General features: G+C 43.7%; 1 non-coding gene across 1 annotated transcript; it reads right to left on the bottom strand.

Annotated features, from left to right (window-relative positions):
- Window positions 1-243: 243 nt before the first annotated feature.
- Trnar-ccg lies at window positions 244-316 on the bottom strand. Its single transcript has one exon. It is a non-coding gene; the product is annotated as a tRNA-Arg (tRNA).
- Between the last annotated feature and the right edge of the window lie 21,182 nt (window positions 317-21,498).

The raw sequence follows: 21,498 nt of genomic DNA, 5'->3' as shown, positions 1-21,498 counted from the left end.
GAAAAATCAAATCGTTCTAATTGTGCTTACCACAAGAAGTAAACGTGAAAAAGAGACGAGTCACTTTTCAGGCGCACAATCTCAGGCTTTCGCGCAACAACTACATAATGCTGGATGGTGAATATTTTGTTTCCCATGTTTTCTACGCTCATATCCTGTCTAGCTATCAGACAGTCGCAGCATCGTCTTTGTTTCAAGTACTCCTTTGAGAATCATAAGCGAAGGGAAAAGTAAAAATTGTTGTACTCCTGGTGGGACTCGAACCCACAATCCCCGGCTCCGGAAACCGATGCCTTATCCATTAGGCCACAGGAGCGGGCGGCAGCTGGCTTCCTTATCAAGCATACGAAGCAAAGTACTAGGCGACTTGTATCGTTGTGGGGTCCGATAAGCGAGATAACGTTTGTCGGGGGAGGGGGGGGGGGGGGGGAGGTCCCTTGCCTAATCACACACAAGGAGCTGCTACGCGTTTCCTCGGTCGCTCGTTGGCGCGTTGTTAGTGGAATGAATACGAACAATCGGATAAGGCGACAGCATAGTAAAGTTTTACATAAATGGAAAGTTGCTTTACAGGCATTAGCAAATTTCCCATTAATCTATATGAACGGTACAACGGTGAAAAGTTATTGCGGATTTAGTATCATCGTATCAGCTGTTGATTATTACGAAAACATGGTAGTAACACGAACGATATCGTGTAACGAAGACTTCATACTGTTTTGCGAATTCTCATAAAGTATATATCAGATTACCAGAAGAGTCGCTCACAGAGGCAGTACTTATGCAGTCTAGAATATGAGTGGCTTTCAACGCTCGGTCGCTTTACATTCACGTTCACCCCTAACATTCTACAGCAAATCATTGGTTATCAGAAGAACGCCAGAAATGGGAACGTTCTCCCAAATATACCGGAGGTGAACCTCTTCTGCCCCACTCCTAGATCTCCGGAGGTTGATTGAAAAGAAGCCCCCCTTCCTCTTTGATAGGGAATGAAAGAGCCTTATTGTGCGCTGGACAGAGGATACTTGTAGTTCAGAATCTTTGTCGTCCACTCTGTTCCGATCAGGGATGCAGAGCGTAAAGAAACCCCATTTCACTTTCGTTTCCTCTTGTTGTTCAGACCAAATACACTTGGCGCCAAACACATAAATGCTACAGGAAGAGAAACCCTAGTCAGTTACCGTTATGTGGCTTGCTCGCAGGCCGCAACTGTATAGCTTTTAAGGGCCGAACTGGGTTGGATAAAAACAACGGCAAAAATATACATCGCTATCCAAATTAGCAACAGTTTACAATGGTTTATCAACAGTAGCTTGATAATTCGTAATTGAAATCTGATGATATCTATAGTTCAAATTTCACTTGCACTGATCTGTTTTTCAACCTGGTCTAGTGCTAAATCCAGTAATCGATGACTAACGTGATTTACATAATGTCTTTTTCGGCTCTTCTTAAGATTGTCTTAAGGCAGTCGCTGAGACGGGGTCCTTTGTTGAAGTACTGCCTTTGAGTTACTCAATGAAGCCACCTGGAAACTAAGAGGGTTTTCCGGAAAGTAGATTCCGATCGGTCTTGAAATGGAAACAACAGTGAAAATCCGCCAAAGGTTTGCACAGATTTGTTAGGCAGTATCTCTAGTATGCCCCTCGAGAGCTTCACGTCTTCCTTTCCCCTTATGAATGCACAGTGAGCGCGTAAAAATACCTGGGACAATAGTGTCTTCCGCCAAGTATGATGGTCTGGTGAGAAATTGCGCCAGAGTCATGCAGCCCACATAACACAGTCGTCTTGCGGTTCATTCCTCGTGACAATTCTCGGCCGCACTCTGCAGTGGCAATGAAGATACTCCTGCAGTATGTAGATAAGGTATACAAAACTGCAACCAGTCACCTTCTTGAATAATTGTGTTTTATTCCACGAACCGGTTTTCGAACCTTTTGAGGTTCATCTTCAGATGGTTTCAGGAAGTTACATCATTGTTGCTAGCATAATGCTGGGTGCTGGCTTGTGACAGTATAGGTGGCTTTTTTCGGTTAGTGTCCATCTGTCTGCCTCCATTTTGATGTCCAGTTGTTGTATCACTACACACACTTCCACACAAACTACATTAATTACACTCTGACAGCGAGACTTTTCCAGCATCGAGCATGCGCTCTGCAAATGGAGGCAGACAGATGCACACTAACCGAAAAAAGCCTCCTATACTGCCGCAAGCCAGCACCCAGCATTATGCTAGCAATAATGATGTAACTTCCTGAAACCATCTGAAGATGAACCTGAAAAGGTTCGAAAACCGGTTCATGGAATAAAACATAATTATTCAAAAAAGTGACTGGTTGCAGTTTTGTATAACTTGTCTACATTGTACATACAGTCACGGTTCTAAACTATCCGTAATGGTTAAGCATAATCTGCTCCTGCAGTGTTTTAGATCGGAAGTGTTTGATCATCCACAATACAGCCCGCAAATGTATGCCCCTGAGTTTCATCTCTGATCACATGGAGCGCTGGCTATAAACACAACATCTTGGCACAGACAACCAGCTGCAGACCAGCGTGGAGAATTGGCGGAAAGCACAGGTGGCTGCCTTTTATGACGAGTGTATTAGAATGTTGGCACAAAGCTACGACAAATGTCGAAGTTGGACCGGTGACCATGTACAAAAGTAGCTGGACGCTTAGTTTACCGATTTTGACAGTGGTTTCCATTTCGCGACCAGTCGGAAATTACTTTCCGAGTAACCCTCGTATGTGTGTGCCGCAAGGCGGATCTAGGACACAGTTCATATTGTGCGTCCTGTTATGGAGCGTGACTAAACTATGTTGCGCCTGAAGCGTAGGCAGCTCCGCGCACTTCTGTGTTAGCTCTAGTCTGTAGCTTCTAGATGACATAGCAGCTCTTATGGATGACTCTCACTGAGGTCATACGACATGCGGCACAGGAACAACCTGCACTGGTGGAGCGCTTAGAAAAGTAGTTCAAACGACATATCTGATTAACACTGGAATAACAACGATACGACACCAACATAAATCTCTACCGAACTGACTGGCGCAAGAGGCACAGACGGATGTTTCACGCAACTGCCCCGTAGGATAAGAAGTTCGAGTCACCATGAATGCTTCAAAAAAAAAAATTATTCTATGTAAATGGAGAAAAGCTATATGTATCTCTCTACTTAGTGTCTCAGTACATTATTTACGTTTTGCGTAAAGCACGGTTTTTAGATACACATGTGTTCTTTGATATGCAGTCATTCTCATTTGATTCTAAGGAAACTATTTTCTTTAAAAAGATTGATTTTCTTTCACTTCTTCTAGTCCCATATTAAAGCTTGATAATGGACTGATTTCCTTTTCGGTGCTATGCGTGGTTATTACGACACCTGACAAATAAGTAAACCACTGGACATACACTCCTGGAAATGGAAAAAAGAACACATTGACACCGGTGTGTCAGACCCACCATACTTGCTCCGGACACTGCGAGAGGGCTGTACAAGCAATGATCACACGCACTGCACAGCGGACACACCAGGAACCGCGGTGTTGGCCGTCGAATGGCGCTAGCTGCGCAGCATTTGTGCACCGCCGCCGTCAGTGTCAGCCAGTTTGCCGTGGCATACGGAGCTCCATCGCAGTCTTTAACACTGGTAGCATGCCGCGACAGCGTGGACGTGAACCGTATGTGCAGTTGACGGACTTTGAGCGAGGGCGTATAGTGGGCATGCGGGAGGCCGGGTGGACGTACCGCCGAATTGCTCAACACGTGGGGCGTGAGGTCTCCACAGTACATCGATGTTGTCGCCAGTGGTCGGCGGAAGGTGCACGTGCCCGTCGACCTGGGACCGGACCGCAGCGACGCACGGATGCACGCCAAGACCGTAGGATCCTACGCAGTGCCGTAGGGGACCGCACCGCCACTTCCCAGCAAATTAGGGACACTGTTGCTCCTGGGGTATCGGCGAGGACCATTCGCAACCGTCTCCATGAAGCTGGGCTACGGTCCCGCACACCGTTAGGCCGTCTTCCGCTCACGCCCCAACATCGTGCAGCCCGCCTCCAGTGGTGTCGCGACAGGCGTGAATGGAGGGACGAATGGAGACGTGTCGTCTTCAGCGATGAGAGTCGCTTCTGCCTTGGTGCCAATGATGGTCGTATGCGTGTTTGGCGCCGTGCAGGTGAGCGCCACAATCAGGACTGCATACGACCGAGGCACACACGGCCAACACCCGGCATCATGGTGTGGGGAGCGATCTCCTACACTGGCCGTACACCACTGGTGATCGTCGAGGGGACACTGAATAGTGCACGGTACATCCAAACCGTCATCGAACCCATCGTTCTACCATTCCTAGACCGGCAAGGGAACTTGCTGTTCCAACAGGACAATGCACGTCCGCATGTATCCCGTGCCACCCAACGTGCTCTAGAAGGTGTAAGTCAACTACCCTGGCCAGCAAGATCTCTGGATCTGTCCCCCATTGAGCATGTTTGGGACTGGATGAAGCGTCGTCTCACGCGGTCTGCACGTCCAGCACGAACGCTGGTCCAACTGAGGCGCCAGGTGGAAATGGCATGGCAAGCCGTTCCACAGGACTACGTCCAGCATCTCTACGATCGTCTCCATGGGAGAATAGCAGCCTGCATTGCTGCGAAAGGTGGATATACACTGTACTAGTGCCGACATTGTGCATGCTCTGTTGCCTGTGTCTATGTGCCTGTGGTTCTGTCAGTGTGATCATGTGATGTATCTGACCCCAGGAATGTGTGAATAAAGTTTCCCCTTCCTGGGACAATGAATTCACGGTGTTTTTATTTCAATTTCCAGGAGTGTATTTGGAAAACTTTGCAGTGAAAAATGTAGTCTTGGTCAGTTCAAGTTTGGTTATATGTCATAGTCTGTTGCACACGAAATATAGCTAACACATCGGAATTGTTTTTGACGGCAGTAGGAGAGCGATACCTCTTTCCACTCTCGAGAATCTACGTAGGATATACTGAACGTTGTCCATGCCCAGATTGGCAGCTATGCGCCTAGTACGAGGTTATTGTCACCTACTATAGCCTGCTATGCAACGTGCGGTGCTGCCTGATGTTTCTCTTTCTCGTATGCTGCCGATACGAGCCGAAGCTTGGAATGAAAAACTTACTAAAATGAAAAGCCACTGCGGGTCATCAGTTAATGATGTCAACTGGATGCTTTTTCAGTCTGTGCTCTCTCATTTCAAGAACCTAGGTGACAGGTGTAAAAGCAAAAATCCTATTAATTCTGTATGAGCAGCTGGACGAAGCAGAGAGAACGCGTCGGGAGTTTCCTTAAAGTCAAGAGTTTCTTCCATTTCTTGAAACACATTGTCTACCCCTACGGTTGTCTACCCCCACGCAAAGTTCACCAACTACTGCTACGCCATCGATGATGCCTGAACTCACTTCAAAATCTGTCGTTTCTTCCGAATACTCATCAAATTGGATCATATACTATTTTACGAAATTGAGCAGTTGTATAAACACTATGCTATATTAATTTTTGACCGTTTTTTACATATGTACAAAATTGAATAAAATACAGTATTTTGTTATTTTATCAATATTGGATATTACAAACTCTGTAGCTGTTAACGATAGTTGGTGAATGACGCACCCAGCAACAAATAGTTCTTAAATGTTTTATTTTACTGCCATAACCGGTTTCGGACTACCAAGCCCATCTTCAGGTGACTAATATTTTTCCTTACATAGCAGTTTAGATGAAAGACATGTCGTCTGCTCCAAACTGCATATGTGATTCAAAATAGTCGTGTTAACTTACACACTTCCCAGAAGACGATATACATAGAGCAATAAAACCACAACAAAACAGATAGCCACCTACTGTAACATATGTAAGTGAACACAAATATTTTGCCTACAGTGGTATAGTTTGTTGAACTGTAGCGTCATAATCAGTTATGAACAAAGGCTACATTGGAACAGAAGAATATATAACATCGAAAGAAAGAAATAAAGTCTAATATGAGACTCTAAGCCGCTTTATCCCCGTATATGGCAACTTAGGACTTCAGAGCTTGCTGACATAAGATCATCAATGATACATCGTACACTATATTTTCTACATTTGTATGAGAGCTCTTTAAGTGTTGAACTCCACAGTCATACAAGGTTGATAATGTGGAATAATCTCTTTTTTGCAGATTGCATTTCGGACTTTCAATCCTTTTTCTAAGCCTGTTCAACTTTCCTTCAGTGAAGCTAGTGGCTAGATTTTCAGTAGTGTCAACTAAAGGTTTTCAATCCTCATCTTCCACGTAGATAATCGGGTACACGTCTCTTACTGATTATTATCTGTTGCCCTCATGAAACTATACCTGATGTCAGTTTTGTAGGAGGAGTACGGTGACCGTATAATGGGTGTTTTACGGAGGTAAATACCTTATACCTTTCTCCGTATATATCTACACGGGTGTCAAAATCAAACCAACAAAGGAAATTTTACAAGGTTGCGTTCATTTGGCCACAAAACAGTGTTAACCATTCTACGAACAGCAGGTCTCCAGCAATAAAGGTCACTCTGCTGAGGCCTTCCGTACACCGTTTGGCTAGAGACAACACGTCCGGGGAATGCTGCGAGGTCAGATACCAGAAGCGGTGCAGTACAAGGAAGTATCGTCGCGCCCTTCCAGCCAAACACTCTTTCTCATGTCACATGTGGTCGGCACTGACCTGCTCTCCAGGATACAGTTTCAGTCTCTATGAACTGTCTCATCATTTGAGAAGCAATAGAACGAGCCACATTAAATCGTCGGGCCACATCAGTTTGCGACTCTCCTGCTTCAATTCTTCCTGTGGCCCTCCACAGCACAGCCATACTGCTCCATGTGTGACAAGGTACACAGCGATTGCGGATGTGAAGGTACCCTGCAAACACTCTCCACCTTGATAGGTGCCCTGACGTCATTGCTGAAGCGGTTGTCTGTTGATCGCAATGCCATCTTCTCTGTAGAATACGACCGTAACGATATCTGTTGACAGTTTGTTTATATCGTGAATTAGGCACAGGGCGGCGAAATAGCACGGTGAACTTCACGCCTGAAGTTTGGAGTGACCGTTCCAGCTAAATGGTAGAGTTTATACCACTGTGTAGGTTTCACAGGTCCAGTAATGGGTTTACACGCCTCGTTAAGAGAACTAGCCACTTTTATGCATGGTCAGTGTAATGGAGTGGGGGAACTATCCACTCGTTAATTAAAACTACAGCTTTATTTTTGTGTTACGCTGTAGGTGTATATGACAACCTTGTTCGGTAGAACACCTTTAGATGACACTACTGAAAATCTAGCCACTAGTTTCAATGCAGAAAAGTTGAACAGGCCTAGAAAAAGGATCGAAAATCCGAAAGGCAATCTGCAGAATAGAGATTATTCCACATTATCAACCTTGTATGACTGTGGAGTTCAACACTTAAAGAGCTCTCATACAAATGTAGAAAATATAGTGTACGATGTATCATTGATGATCTTATGTCCAGAAGCTCTGGAGTCTGAATGGTTGCCAAATATTGGGATAAAGCGGCTTAGTCTCATATTTGTCATTATATTTGAAACGTCCCCTTTGAAAAAATTTATACAGACTGTGCTTAAACTGACATACAATATTTTTAGCGCAACGCAATCTGACTTTCAATAATCCCTACAATAGAATGGGCCCTGACTAACATTAAACTATACCTTTCAAAAATCACTTACCTCACAAAAATCTTCGCTACTCAAGCTACTGCAATACAGCGAGCGCCACTACTGCCAGCTAAATTTGATTCGAAGTACTGATGGCACTAACTACTGATAGGCATAGTTAGCAAATGAAAGATTTTGGTAGAGAACAACCAATGTATTTACCTCAATAGTCATAATATATATAGCAGTTCATGACAAATTTCAAAACTCCGCCATCTCTCCCCCCACATCCACCACTGCTGGCGGCTCACCTCCAACTGCGCAACGCTACGCGCTGTTCACATCCAGCTGCCGCTGCCCAACACTACAATGGCAGACAACAATGCAAACTAGCCACAGACCGCACAGACAACAATGCAAACTAGCCACAGACTGCACACAGCACAGCCAGTGATTCTCACACAGAGCGCTACGTGGCGTTACCAATAAGAAAACCTAAACAGCCCACTTACATATTTTTATTTTGATATTATGTATTCTTCTGTTCCAATGTAGCCTTAATTCATAACTGACTGTGACGCTACTGTTCAACAAACTATACCATTGTGTGCAAAATAGCTGTGTTCACTTACATATATTCCAGTAGATGGCTATCTGTTTCGTTGTGGTTCATGTGGTTTTCTAGCTCGATGTATACCGTCTTCTGGGACGTGTGTAAGTTAACACGACTATTCTGCATCACATATGCAGTCTGGCGCAGACGACATGCCTTTGATCTAAACAGCTATGTAACGAAAAAATTAGTCATCTGAAGATGGGCATGGTAGCCCGAAACCGGTTATGGCACTAAAACAAAACATTTAAAAATTATTTGTTGCTGGTTGCGTCATTCACCAACTATCATTAACAGCTACAGAGTTCATAAGATCTAACATAGATAAAACAACAAAGTACGGTATTTTATTCAATTCTGTACATATGTAAATAACGGTTAAAAATTAATATAGCACAGTGTTTCTACAGCTGCTCTATTTCGTAAAGTAGTATATGATTCAACTTGATGAGTATTCGGAAGAAACGATGGATTTTGAAGTGAGATTAGGCACCATCGATGGCGTAGCAGTAGGTGGTTAACTTTGCGTAGGTGTAGACAATCGTACTGGTAGACAATGTGTTTTAAGAAATGGAAGAAACTCTTGATGTTAAGGAAACTCCCGATGTGTCCTCTCTTCTTCGTACAGCTGCTCATACAGAATTAATAGGAATTTTGTTCTTACACGTGTCGCAAAGTTTCTTGAAATAAGAGCACAGACTGAAAAAGCATCCAGTTTCCATTCAAATTCAAGGGAAAGGGATCAGGATAACATTCGCTGATAACATTCCTCTCCTGAGTGAAAGGGAAAAAGAATTCCATTCACAGGAATGGAACGAACAGCCTAATGAATACAGAATTTGGAGTGAGAATAAATCGAATAAAGACGAAAGTAATGAGGAGTAGCAGAAAAGAAAACAAACGGGATACTGAACATCAGGAGTGATGGTTACGAAACAGATGAAGTTAAGGAATTCTGGTACCAAGACAGCAAAATAACGATGACGGACGGAGGAAGGAGGAAATAGAAAACAGACTCGCTCTGGCAAAAAGGGCGTTCCTGGTCAAGAGATGACTTCTAGTGTCAAACATAGGCCTTAATTTGAGGAAGAAATTTCTGAGAATGTAAGTTTGGAGCACATCATTGCGTGGTTGTGAAACAAGGACTGTGGGAAAACCGGAACAGATGAGAACCGTAGCAAGTGAGATGTGGTGCTACAGAAGAATGATGAAAATTAGGTGGACCGATAAGGCAAGGAATGACGGTGTTCTCTGCAGAATAGGCGAGGAAAGGAATATATGGGTAATACTGAAAAGAAAAATGGGTAGGATGACAGGACCTGCGTTAGGACTCAAAGATTTTTTTTTAAACTTATGGGACTTAACTGATAAGATCATCAGTGCCTAAGCTTACACACTACTTAACCTAAATTATCCTAAGGACAAACACACACACCCATGCCCGAGGAGGACTCGAACCTCCGCCGGGACCAGCCGCACAGCCCGTGACTGCAGCGCCGCAGACCGCTCGGCTAATTACGCGCGGCACTCAAAGAATAATTACGATGGTAGTCGAAAAAAAAGGTTACTCTTGTGTATTTGCAATTTTGCTCACCATGGCCGACTTTGCTCAAAAAGACGAATGAATATTTCAACCACAAATAGAGCTATAACATACTGAAACAATTTGTTCAATTCGGTTGCTCCTGTTCGCTGGTTCCACTCAAAAGAATTAATAATAATTCAACCAATAAGTAAAAGGCAAACCTACTTTTCTAGCATTTGTAGACTTAGAGAAAGCTTTTGACAAAGTTGACTGGAATACTCTCTTTCAAATTCTGAAGGTGGCAGGGGTAAAATACAGGGAGCGAAAGGCTATTTACAATTTTTACAGAAACCAGATGGCAGAGAATAGGGGCATGAAAGGGAAGCAGTGGTTGGGAAGGGAGTGAGACAGGGTTGTAGCTTCTCCCCGATGTCATTCAATCTGTATACTGAGTGCCGGCCGGGGTGGCCAAGCGGTTCTAGGCGCTACAGTCCGGAACCGCGCGACCGCTACGGTCGCAGGTTCGAATCCTGCCTCGGGCATGGATGTGTATGATGTCCTTAGGTTAGTTAGGTTTAAGCAGTTCTAAGTTCTAGGGGACTGATGACCTTAGGCCGGCCGAAGTGGCCGTGCGGTTAAAGGCGCTGCAGTCTGGAACCGCAAGACCGCTACGGTCGCAGGTTCGAATCCTGCCTCGGGCGTGGATGTGTGTGATGTCCTTAGGTGACTTAGGTTTAACTAGTTCTAAGTTCTATGGGACTAATGACCTCAGCAGTTGAGTCCCATAGTGCTCAGAGCGATTTGAACCATTTGATGACCTTAGAAGTGAAGTCCCGTAGTGCTCAGAGCCATTTGAATCTGTATATTCAGCACGCAGTAAAGGAAACAAAAGAAAAATTCGGAGTAGGCATTAAAATCCATAGAGAAGAAATAAAAACGTAGAGGTTCGCCAATGACATTGTAAATCTGTCAGAGACAGCAAAGAGCTTGGAAGAGCAGTTGAACGGAATGGACAGTGTCTTGAAAGGAAGATATAAGATGAAAAATGGTTCAAATGGCTCTGAGCACTATGCGACTTAACTTCTGAGGTCATCAGTCGCCTAGAACTTAGAACTAATTAAACCTAACTAACCTAAGGACAACACACACATCCATGCCCGAGGCAGGATTCGAACCTGCGACCGTAGCGGTCACGCGGTTCCAGACTGAAGCGCCTTTAACCGCACGGCCACACCGGCCGGCGTATAAGATGAACATCAACAAAAGCAAAACGAGGATATTGGAATGTAGTCGATTTAAATCACGTGATGCTGAGGGAATTAGATTAGGAAATGAGACACTTAATGTAGTAAAGGAATTTTGCTATATGGGGAGCAAAATAACTGATGATGATCTAAGTAGAGAGGATATAAAATGTAGACTGGCAATGGCAAGGAAATCGTTTCTGAAGAAGAAAAATTTGTTAACATCGAGTATAGATTTAAGTGTCGGGAAGTCATTTCTGAAAGCAGTTGCATGGAATGTAGCCATGTATGGAAGTGAAACATGGACGATAAATAGTTTGGACAAGAAGAGAATAGAAGCTTTCGAAATGTGGTGCTACAGAAGAATGCTGAAGATTAGATGGGTAGATCACATAACTAATGAGGAAGTATTGAATAAGATTGGGGAGAAGAGAAGTTTGTGGCACAACTTGACCAGAAGACGGGATCGGTTGGTAGGACATGTTCTGAGGCATCAAGGGATCACCAATTTAGTATTGGAGGGCAGCGTGGAGGGTAAAAATCGTAGAGGGAGACCAAGAGATGAATACACTATGCAGATTCAGAAGCATGTATGTTGCAGTAGGTACTGGGAGATGAAGAAGCTTGCGCAGGATAGAGTAGCATGGAGATTGCATCAAACCAGTCTCAGGACTGAAGACCACAACAACAACAACAACAACGTAAAGCTACACCCGACCAGTCGACTGTTCTCCTAAAACCGACCGAGTCGCACGTCTTCATTCGGTTGTTCACACGACTAGTAGGGGGCGTTGGCTGGAGGCCGCACACGCCGCAGAGTTCCGACCGAGGCGGGCCGGCAAGTGGTGCAGGGCGTGGTCGGGAGGCGGCCAGCGAGTCAGTGGGTCAGTGGGGGGAGGAAAGCGGCCGCCGCGCTCTGCTCCTCCTTCCGGTGCGGCGCGCCGCCAGCCGCTGCGACCTTGGCCCGCAGCCGACCTCTGCTAACGGTCAGCCTGGCCCGGAAGGCCACACCACACAGTCGCGCCGCGCCAAATGTGGGCCGAGGTGAGGAAACGCTTATCTCCGGTCGCTCCGGTTACCGCCCTCGCGCAGAGAGCGTGTTTTGGCGTCAGGTAGGGCGCGAGCACATCCGCACTTCTTAACACCCCGCAACCACGAGCGACACTTTTACCTCAATCGACAAACTTGTGGCAAGTGAGGCTGCTGCAGCGCTCCTGGTATTTTATTCCTGTACTGTTTCTCACCTGTCACCAGTGGTCGTTTTCGTATACAAGTTTCAAATGGTTCAAATGGCTCTGACCACTATGGGACTTAACATCTTATCTCATCAGTCCCCTAGAACTTAGAACTAGCCAAATCTAACTAACCTAAGGACATCACACACATCCATGCCCGAGGCAGGATTCGAAAATGCGACCGTAGAGGTCGCGCGGTTCCAGACTGAAGCGCCTAGAAGCGCTCGGCCACCCTGGCCGTCATACAAGTTTCGTATAGAAGTTTAGCACCGCAGAGAGTGGCCAGTACTAGCTTGGTTGCATAGGTGACCGTTCGGCTATGACGAGTGTTGCTGCAAATTCTGTCTTTGCATTTAGGGAGAGGGGATAGAAGAGATGGTGACGTGTAATCTCTGATTGCCGGTTTTGTGCAGTGACCTGTCCGCGATGTCTCATGAAACGTCGGGATGTGACATTTTTGATGGTGATCCGTCAGTGGGAGAGGGACGGCAAGGTCGGCGGGCCCGTTGGTGACCCTCGTAAGGAATAGGCTACGTATTGCAATTGTTTTCCACCCTCTCTTCATCTCCAATACGAACATGACACTACACTACACACAGCCATTACAGTCACCTAAACAGATACACTTAAGCACACAGCTCTCACACTTTGCGAGGAAATGGTGCTTATTGACAAAGCAGATTTCAGACTCAGATTCATAGGAAGAATCTAAAGGAAATGTAACTCATCCACGAAGGAAGTGGCTTGTAAGGCGTTTGTTAGACCGATTCTTGAGTATTTATCATCTATCTGGGGCCCGCCCCCGGTAGCTCAATGGTCAGCGTGACGGATTGTCAATCCTCTGGGCCGAGGTTCGATTCCCGGCTGGGTCGAGGAATTTTCTCCGTCCAGGGACTGGGTGTTGTGCTGTCCTCATCATCATCGTATCACCCTCATCGACTGCTGGTTGCCGAAGTGGCGTCAAATTGAAAGACCGGCACCGGGTGAACAGTCTGCCCGACGGGGGCCCCAGCCGTACGATTAAATAAATAAATCTATCTGGGATCCCTACCAAGAGAAGATAGGAGAGATAGAGAAGATCCAACGCAGCGCAGCACGTCGAGTCACGGGATCGTTTAGTCGGCGCGAGAGCGTTACGGAGATGCTCAACAAACTCCATTGGCAGGCGTTGTGCATCACGGACATACATGCTACTGAAGTTTCGAGAGAGCTCTTCCCGGTAAGAGTCGGATAACATATTACTTCTCCCACATACATCTCGCGTAATAACCATGCGGACAAAATTCGACAAATTAGAGCCATTACAGAGGCCTATCGACAATCATTCTTCCCACGCGCTATACGAGAGTGGAACAGGACGGGAGGGCTCAGTTAGTGGTGCAAAAAATACCCTCCACCACACACCATTAGGTGGCTCGCGGAGTGCGGGTAGATGCAGGATATGATCGTAGTGTCTACATATGTAAACCGTCTGATTCTATCAGTGTGCATCACATATGACACCCTATTATTCTGAGATAAATTATATCATTGTTCCACTGGGTTGTGTAACAAATGATCCCGTTCACTCAAATTGTGACGTTTTGTCCCCCAGTTGGGCAGTTCTTTTCGGCAGTATTTTGTTATGATCTGAAGATTGCTTGTTGATAAACCACAACCAGGAATCAAATTAAATTGTATTTGGGATGTTGAGTAACGGTTTTTCTCAATCCACAGCTTAAACACAACTGATCACTTGCCTCCAAATTTTACCATGTCAATTAATAAGGTCAATCCAGATCAACTTTTGCTCTTGAGAGAATCTTTAATTTCCTCAATTTCGGAAGGAGAAGGTGGTGAAAGCTTAAACCCACATTACTGAATTTTGCGAGGGTTGGTTTTCCAAATATTGCTGCTACATTTAAGAAATCATTATTAGCCGTATCATTATTTATAGCCCTTCTGTTTACTTTAGTTGTGATGCTATCCTGTTCTGTAATGGGTCGTCTAGTTTCTCGCTTCACTACAGTATGTGTGTGTGTGTGTGTGTGTGTGTGTGTGTGTGTGTGTGTGTGTGTGTGTGTGTGTGTGCATGCGCAACTGCTGCAGAATCCTTACTTCTTCTTGTCTTTCCTTTTCCTTTCACAACATACTTTAACCCTCTGGTGATCGCCGGCCGGGGTGGCCGAGCGGTTCTAGGCTCGGGCATGGATGTGTGTGACGTCCTTAGGTTAGTTAGGTTTAAGTAGTTCTAAGTTCTAGGGGACTGATGGCCTCAGAAGTTAAGTTCCATAGTGCTCAGAGCCATTTGAACCTCTGGTGATCCATGGTTTTACAAATGGCCATTTCATATCATTTTTGAGTAGTTTATCCAGAAAGCTGTTTTCAGATTTTGACCCGAAACTCGGTCGTGTAAACCGGGCTTTTTAAGTCCGCAGCGACTGCCACTGCTGCCTCGGACGCCGCACTTTGAAAGCGCCTGGGAGGGACGTCAGTATTAAGTTTGCGGGCTTCACACAGGCAGTTTCCTAATGTCGTAGCAGATACACACGTTTTTGCTTTTCAACTGAACCTCTATGACTAAGAGCTATCAACGAAGTTATGAAGATGTAAGAGGACCATGCGTCCTAGTGGTGGGTTCAGCGAAGGATCCATCTTCAAGCGCCGGAGCTTACAATATAGATTAAGCTAAAGTGAAGGGGCAACCCGACCAGCATCGATCTAAACAATAAAACTGACAAAAAAAGTGAAGCACGAGGAAGGGAAGGAGGAAATAAAACGAAGCGTTACAGGTTGACAGTGTACGTGGTTGTTATTCCAGAGATCACGAAATCAAGTCAATTTTATACATAACTTGCTAATAAGATCCTACTTAGTAGTACGACGTTGCATTCCATTCTGTCCTATACGAGTGCATATGAATTGATTCGATTGGAAGGGTATCAGAAAGCCGTTGTAGTCTCTCCTGAGGAAAGCTTTGTAACTGGATCTTGCGATTCTGGATACTGACAATGGGACAGAGTTGACGTTCAGGATGATCCCATACATGCATGGTCTGTCGGGACAGATCTAAGAATCATTCTGCTCACTGGAGAATCTCAGCATAAGGCAAACATTTCATAGAAATACGTGCCTTGTGTGGACGAGAAATGTCTTCTTGAGAAATTGGCACCACGATACTGTCGCAGGAAAGCAAATACATGAGCACGTAGGATCTCCATGACGAATCATTGTACCGTCCGTTCCCTCAACGGCTATCAGCTGTAACCTAGAGTCATAAGGATGGCTCCCCACACGATGACGTCAGCAATAACGCCTCTGTGCCTCTCCAGAACGTTGAACGAATGGGAATCCTCTGTAGGTAGCTTCCACAGTCGTCGTCGATCGTCATCTGTCATGTGAGATAGTGCGATCCATCCCTGAATCCAACGCGACACCTGTCGCGGATAAACTCCGAACCAACAGTGTGGGATGGCACAGAATGTCGCAGGGAGTCCACTACTTGTTCTCGGAGGGCTGGCACAGATGCGAAGGATTTGCTATCTTCTTGGAGCACAGTATGGCGATCCTCCCTTGCGCTGGGCAAACGTGGCCCACCAGACCGTTGACGACGAGTATGCCTGGATCAAGTTCCCATGCAGTTCTATATGCGGCCACTGTCGCGTCCGAATGTTCCAATCCCAGAAATCTGGATATTGGAGGATTCGTCCAGTTAGCCAAACGGAGACCTACAATGACGCCCATTTCAAACTCTGTCAGGGGCTGATAAAGCAGTGTCACATGAGTATGTGACATCTCCATGTCATTGACAGTGATCAATCGACATCGGGCGCTTTTCACTGCCATTACATTCGCTTTCAGAGCTGGTAACATTGCTGTATACGAAAACTAACGCACTCTGATGACCGTTGTACTTGTCACAGAGAACTGAAACTCTAAACATTTACATAACGCCGATGGTGTGAACTTACACGAATTTACAACGACATCCGACCATGTCTTCAGGGAGCCTTACTGTTTTTGTCAGGCAATGTATTTTGCACAGAAACTCATAAAATATTTTTTTCTGTTTCAGTCACTTTAATTTAGCAGTATTTATTGATCAGGTGCTCTACAATTACATGTACCTTAGTTTTTACATAGAGATTCCGTTTAAGTATGAAGTATGAACGTGCTTGGTGTGCCAGTGCCGTTATGTATTGAAATTTATGCCTTTCCAGAAATACTGAATTCTTTTTATGTGTATCCTTAAGCGTTTTATATTTTTATATAATGCACCTACATTTTTACTGAATATGTCATTATGTGGCACACAGAGCATACGTACAGACACCCAGGGGCGATTCTAGAAGTCGATCAAGGGAGTGGGGGCTAATAGAAGGGAGGAGGGGGTTTGGGGGAATTGAATATGGCTTCACAAAAGGAGAGTTTGGGTCCTCTACCGACAAACTGGTAAAATTTGGTGTTACGTACAGTAGTTTTTGGTAATTGTTTTGGAGTTCAGGATAAAAAATGTGTATTAATAAATAATAAGACGCCTATTTTAAGTTAAATGATATTTATTGGTTCAGGTAGTAAGCTATTTGCCGCTCTTATTCTTTCGTTAAAATGTCTTATGAGTACATCGCAACCTATATTGCTACTTAATTATTTAAAAAATTATGGGAGCGGTTGATTTCCAGTGTAATATGATACTCGATGGGGTTAGTCTATAGCTTCCATAGCCCCCCCCCCCCCCCTCTCCCTTGCCACCGCCCCTGCAAGCACAGCACTATAATTTCACACTTTTGATATAGTTGCTTACATTACACAGATTCTGAACCGCTATGAAAACAAACGTTTGTGTTGCTAAGACAGTACATATGCAAGGTCTGCAAAAAATTCCGGAGCATTCGTAATTTCGCGCCAGTGGTGTGTCCGAGTGAAATGCGCTTGGTGTACCAGGACACACATGTTTTACTTTCAACTGCCGGAAGTTTCACTGTTAAATGTCTGTTATTTATTGTTCAGTGCTGTGTTGAGTAGAACGTTGTGTCGCACAGATTGAGAATTTCGAGACGGCAGAACTAGAGAAGCAACGCGCCAGCATTAAATTTTGCGTGAAACTTAAGAAACCTTTACAGAGACACACCAAATGATATAGGAAGCCTATGATGATGAGTGATTAAGCCGTCCTCCGTGTTACGAATGGTTCACACGATTTAAAAATGGCTGGACAGAAGTCAAAGATGATCCTCGTTGAAGGCATCCTTCGATGTCTGCCGACGAGGCTCATGTCAGGAACGTCAGAGAAACTGTGCGTACCAATCGAAGACTGACTGTCCGAGAGACTGCAAAAGAATGCATAACGTTTCAGTTGTGATATCTGCGAGAAAATGTGAGAAGAAAACGGCCTAAAATGTGGCGAGACAATTCATGGCTCTTGCTTCACGATAACGCACCCACACATTCATCCCTGTTGGTGCACAAAAGATGAAATCACTGTGCTGCCTCATCCTCCGTTCTCTACAGTCCTGGCCCCTGGGGAACTTTTTTTTATTTCCAAAGTCGAAAACGTCGTTGAAAGGACGAAGATTTGCAATCATAGACGAGATAAAACAAAATTCGCAGACGGCGCCTCGCGCAATCCAGCAAGAGGCGTACCAAGACTGCTTCCGGAAGTGGAAACTACGTTGAGACCGGTGTACCTATTGTGGAGGAGAGTATTTCAAAGGATACCACGCACAATAAGCAAAGTGTATGCGTGGAAAAATTTTGTGGACAAAGTTCCGGAATTATCTGAACAGACCTCGTACTTAGAATACGGACTTTTTCCGTACAAGCATATGTATGTCATGACACATGTTTAACAGTACGATTATTTAGTATTTATTAAGTATTACTATGTCATTTTTAACGTATCTGTACTAATGAGATATGCACATTTTGTACATTTCATGTTAACTAAATCTCCTGAATATTAATGAAACAAGCATTCTATACTGAAGAAATATCTAAATAAATTTGCATTATTATTTTCTAGCCTGTTATTTATTTATTTATTACTTACTTGGCCTGATCATATTAGGTCCTTAAGGCCCTTTCTCTAGCCTGACCAGGATTCAGCAACTTACTACCTCGTATTGCGCCGTGAATGAAATTTCTGGTTGTTTCTTCATATAAGTCTGTCTGATGTCGCTTGTCCATTTTGTATAACATATGACGATCTTTCACGATATCCTTGGATGGCTGTTGTCATTGTCATTAATGTGGGTGGCTATTGCTAAATTAATGGTAATTATTTATGCAGTAGGCACTTATGTGTTCGTTGATTTTTTATGTCTCCCACATTTTGGCCTACGTAAAGGTCTTTACGAGTGCTACACACTATTTCGTAAATGCATTGATGGTATATGTTTACCTGTCTTCTGTGTAGTAACGCTGTATCTGAGTGTGCAGTTTTTTATATGTTGTGAAAGTGATGTAGATGTTGTGTGATCTAAAGTCATTTGTTTTTTTATAGGGGAGTTTTCTTATAAATGGTATGGAAACAGTGAGTTTCTTTTCTATTTTCTATATAGCAGTTGGTTTATTATTATTTCTTTTTTTCTGTATGATGCTGTAAATAAGTGTGTCAGCATAGCCATTTGCCTGCAACTGGTCGTCTAATATTGCTGAGTTCGTCTTTCTGTATATCGTTGCCCGCTGGTGTGCAATCTCTACTGCACATGATAGAAATAGACCTCATTACACTTTAGAGGAATCTATAAGTAACAATGAATGTACACATAACTGTAAAGTGCCTGATAGTGCCGAAACACATCGCGACAGTAAAATTAGTGAAATAGTCACTGCAGTTGAAATACTATAATTTTTGTAATCGCGGACTTCGACAAATTCCATATAACATGGAAAGTAGAAATATCTAGTTAGAAGCGGAAAAACGATACGAAGAAAAGAGGATTCTGGGTGCACGATATTAATATCAGAAAATCTATGAGCCATACCGACATTTGTTTGTCCGTGATTGTAACGAAAATTTATATACCTTCATGGTCGCTACCATTCACAAAATATTATTAATCATCATCAGACACTAAACGCTACGCGTTGTTGAAGTATTCATGTTTCTCTGTCTTCGCCATATTTGTCTGTAGTTGCTGCAGCTCATTCCACTGATAAAACTCTCTGTCCACTGGTAAGACTCAATTATATGGATGCTGTGGGTCTACTTCCTGATTTTTTACTTCTGAGACTTTTTTTATGAATCTGTTATGTTGAACTAGGTGTCCAGTTAATTGACTTTTTCATCTCTGTACCATTTTAATCAACGTGCTTTTCTGTTTAATTTCTTTTAGTAATTGTTCGTTGGATTACTTTTCAGTGCAGGATATTTTAGCAGCTTTTCTCGATATCCATGTCTCTATTTCTTCCAGTTTTATTTTCTTTTGCCGTTTCCTCGTCGTATCTACACCAATAGCTGAAAATTTTATAGATAAGTTTGAATGGATTTCTTTCGTATTTCTATTTTAAGATGGTTGTTTTTTATTTAGTATTCTGATTCCTGGAAGTTTGTTTGGTCATTGCAATTGACTGACGCCATGGTACGTTCCGAATTTTAGTGTGTTCATGCCAGTCACGAAACACTTCTACGGACAAATAGAATAACGTATTTCATTCAGAAGAAGAGAAAAAACTAAAACGAAAATCCTTGGGGAAACGTACCACACTACACGATCAAAGAACTTTGACAAGACACTAGCAGGTAACACGGAAGGTATTTATTTCCAGAGAAACACACGAGATTAACGCCGCGAAGAGACTTTACGGACAACGCGTAAGCGTAGATGAACATACATGTAACATATTCATTGTAGCCTCTAGAAGAGACCGCCAAACACACGCAACAGTACACATAGTACTCTGTACACAGTTAGTTGTTCGTACTCACTAAATAGGTGGCTCAAAGCCAATTGTTCCTTGAGATGCAAAACGTTTTGTATTTGTAAAGCCTTGATCCAGTGTGAGAGGAGGTCCAATTGCACTAATCTGATCGTATTAAAGAAATACATAAAAAAATAAACTATGTAACGAAATTATGATACAGTGAACATTTCTTAATCCTGATACAAAATTGGAGACTTGTGATTTAGTTCACCATTATATATGCTCGTTCGGATGCGAAAACCACAGGGGAAATGTGGAATAAGATCACTTTTTTGTCAACGGCGTTTGATGCTCCAGTCGAGAAGCGTAAGTTATGTATATTACAGTGCACAAATACTTTCTGAATTGAAGAGTTTAGTCATAGAATCACAAACTGTCTTGAAATACATTTGCCTGGGAAAAAGAAGGCAGTTCCAGTGCGTATTGAGGGAAAAAAAATGAGGCACATGAGTAGCAGTCGTATGCAGAAAGAAGTACACTTGCAGTGTTCAGTGGTTTACGTCTGTCACAGCGAATTTATTAAGTCTCACAGAGAGTGATTTCTTTTTTTAACATTTCCTGCAAGAAATGTATTGACTTAGTATTACAGTAGTAAGAAACCCGAGACTAGTATTCACTAGCACTTGAATGATGTATTCTCTTCAGTATCATATGAATCATCTATTATTATTATTCAAATTTTTAAAAAATGTTTTGCCATTTAGAACAAGTAAGAAAATGAATCGGTCACATACTGTCCAAAATATTTTTAATTCCGGAATGAAATAAATGTAATTTTCTATATATAAATTTCGTTTTTGAAGTGTATGTTCTTCACAGTTCGATTCCTCTGCCTCTTAATGTCACTTGCAGCGTTAATTTCAATTCCCGCCACGCGCCATCTTTTGTTGACTAGCGATCCCAAAGAGGCACTGTGTGCTCTGCGCGAAGTGGTTCCTCGTTGCACGCACAGCTGGGGGAGAGCGGGAAGGCGGGAATGGTGAGTGGTTCCGAGTGGTGCGACGGTTGTCGACGCTATGTTTAGTGTGGACGTGGCCTCGATAAGGTTACTGGCTTTGGGTCTGAATAGAGATGTCTGATTCAAGACGTTATGGAAACTCTAACTGTTTTGGTTGGCAGGAGAGCCAACACCGTGTTACTAGAGGAGGCCGAAAGGCACGCTTTTTAGCTCACGCAGGCTGGCGTGAGGTCTGGAACAGGACAAGGAAATTAGAATTTAGAAAAACGGACGTAGCTGGTGGAATACTTAACTTTAATCCGTTAATGGTGAACGTCGGTCTAGCCGGTACATCATTCCCAATAT

Source organism: Schistocerca piceifrons, chromosome 1 (assembly GCF_021461385.2).
Source record: "Schistocerca piceifrons isolate TAMUIC-IGC-003096 chromosome 1, iqSchPice1.1, whole genome shotgun sequence".
Taxonomy (NCBI): domain Eukaryota; kingdom Metazoa; phylum Arthropoda; class Insecta; order Orthoptera; family Acrididae; genus Schistocerca; species Schistocerca piceifrons.
Note: the sequence above shows the minus strand (reverse complement) of the source record. Positions and strands in the feature narration are given on the sequence as shown.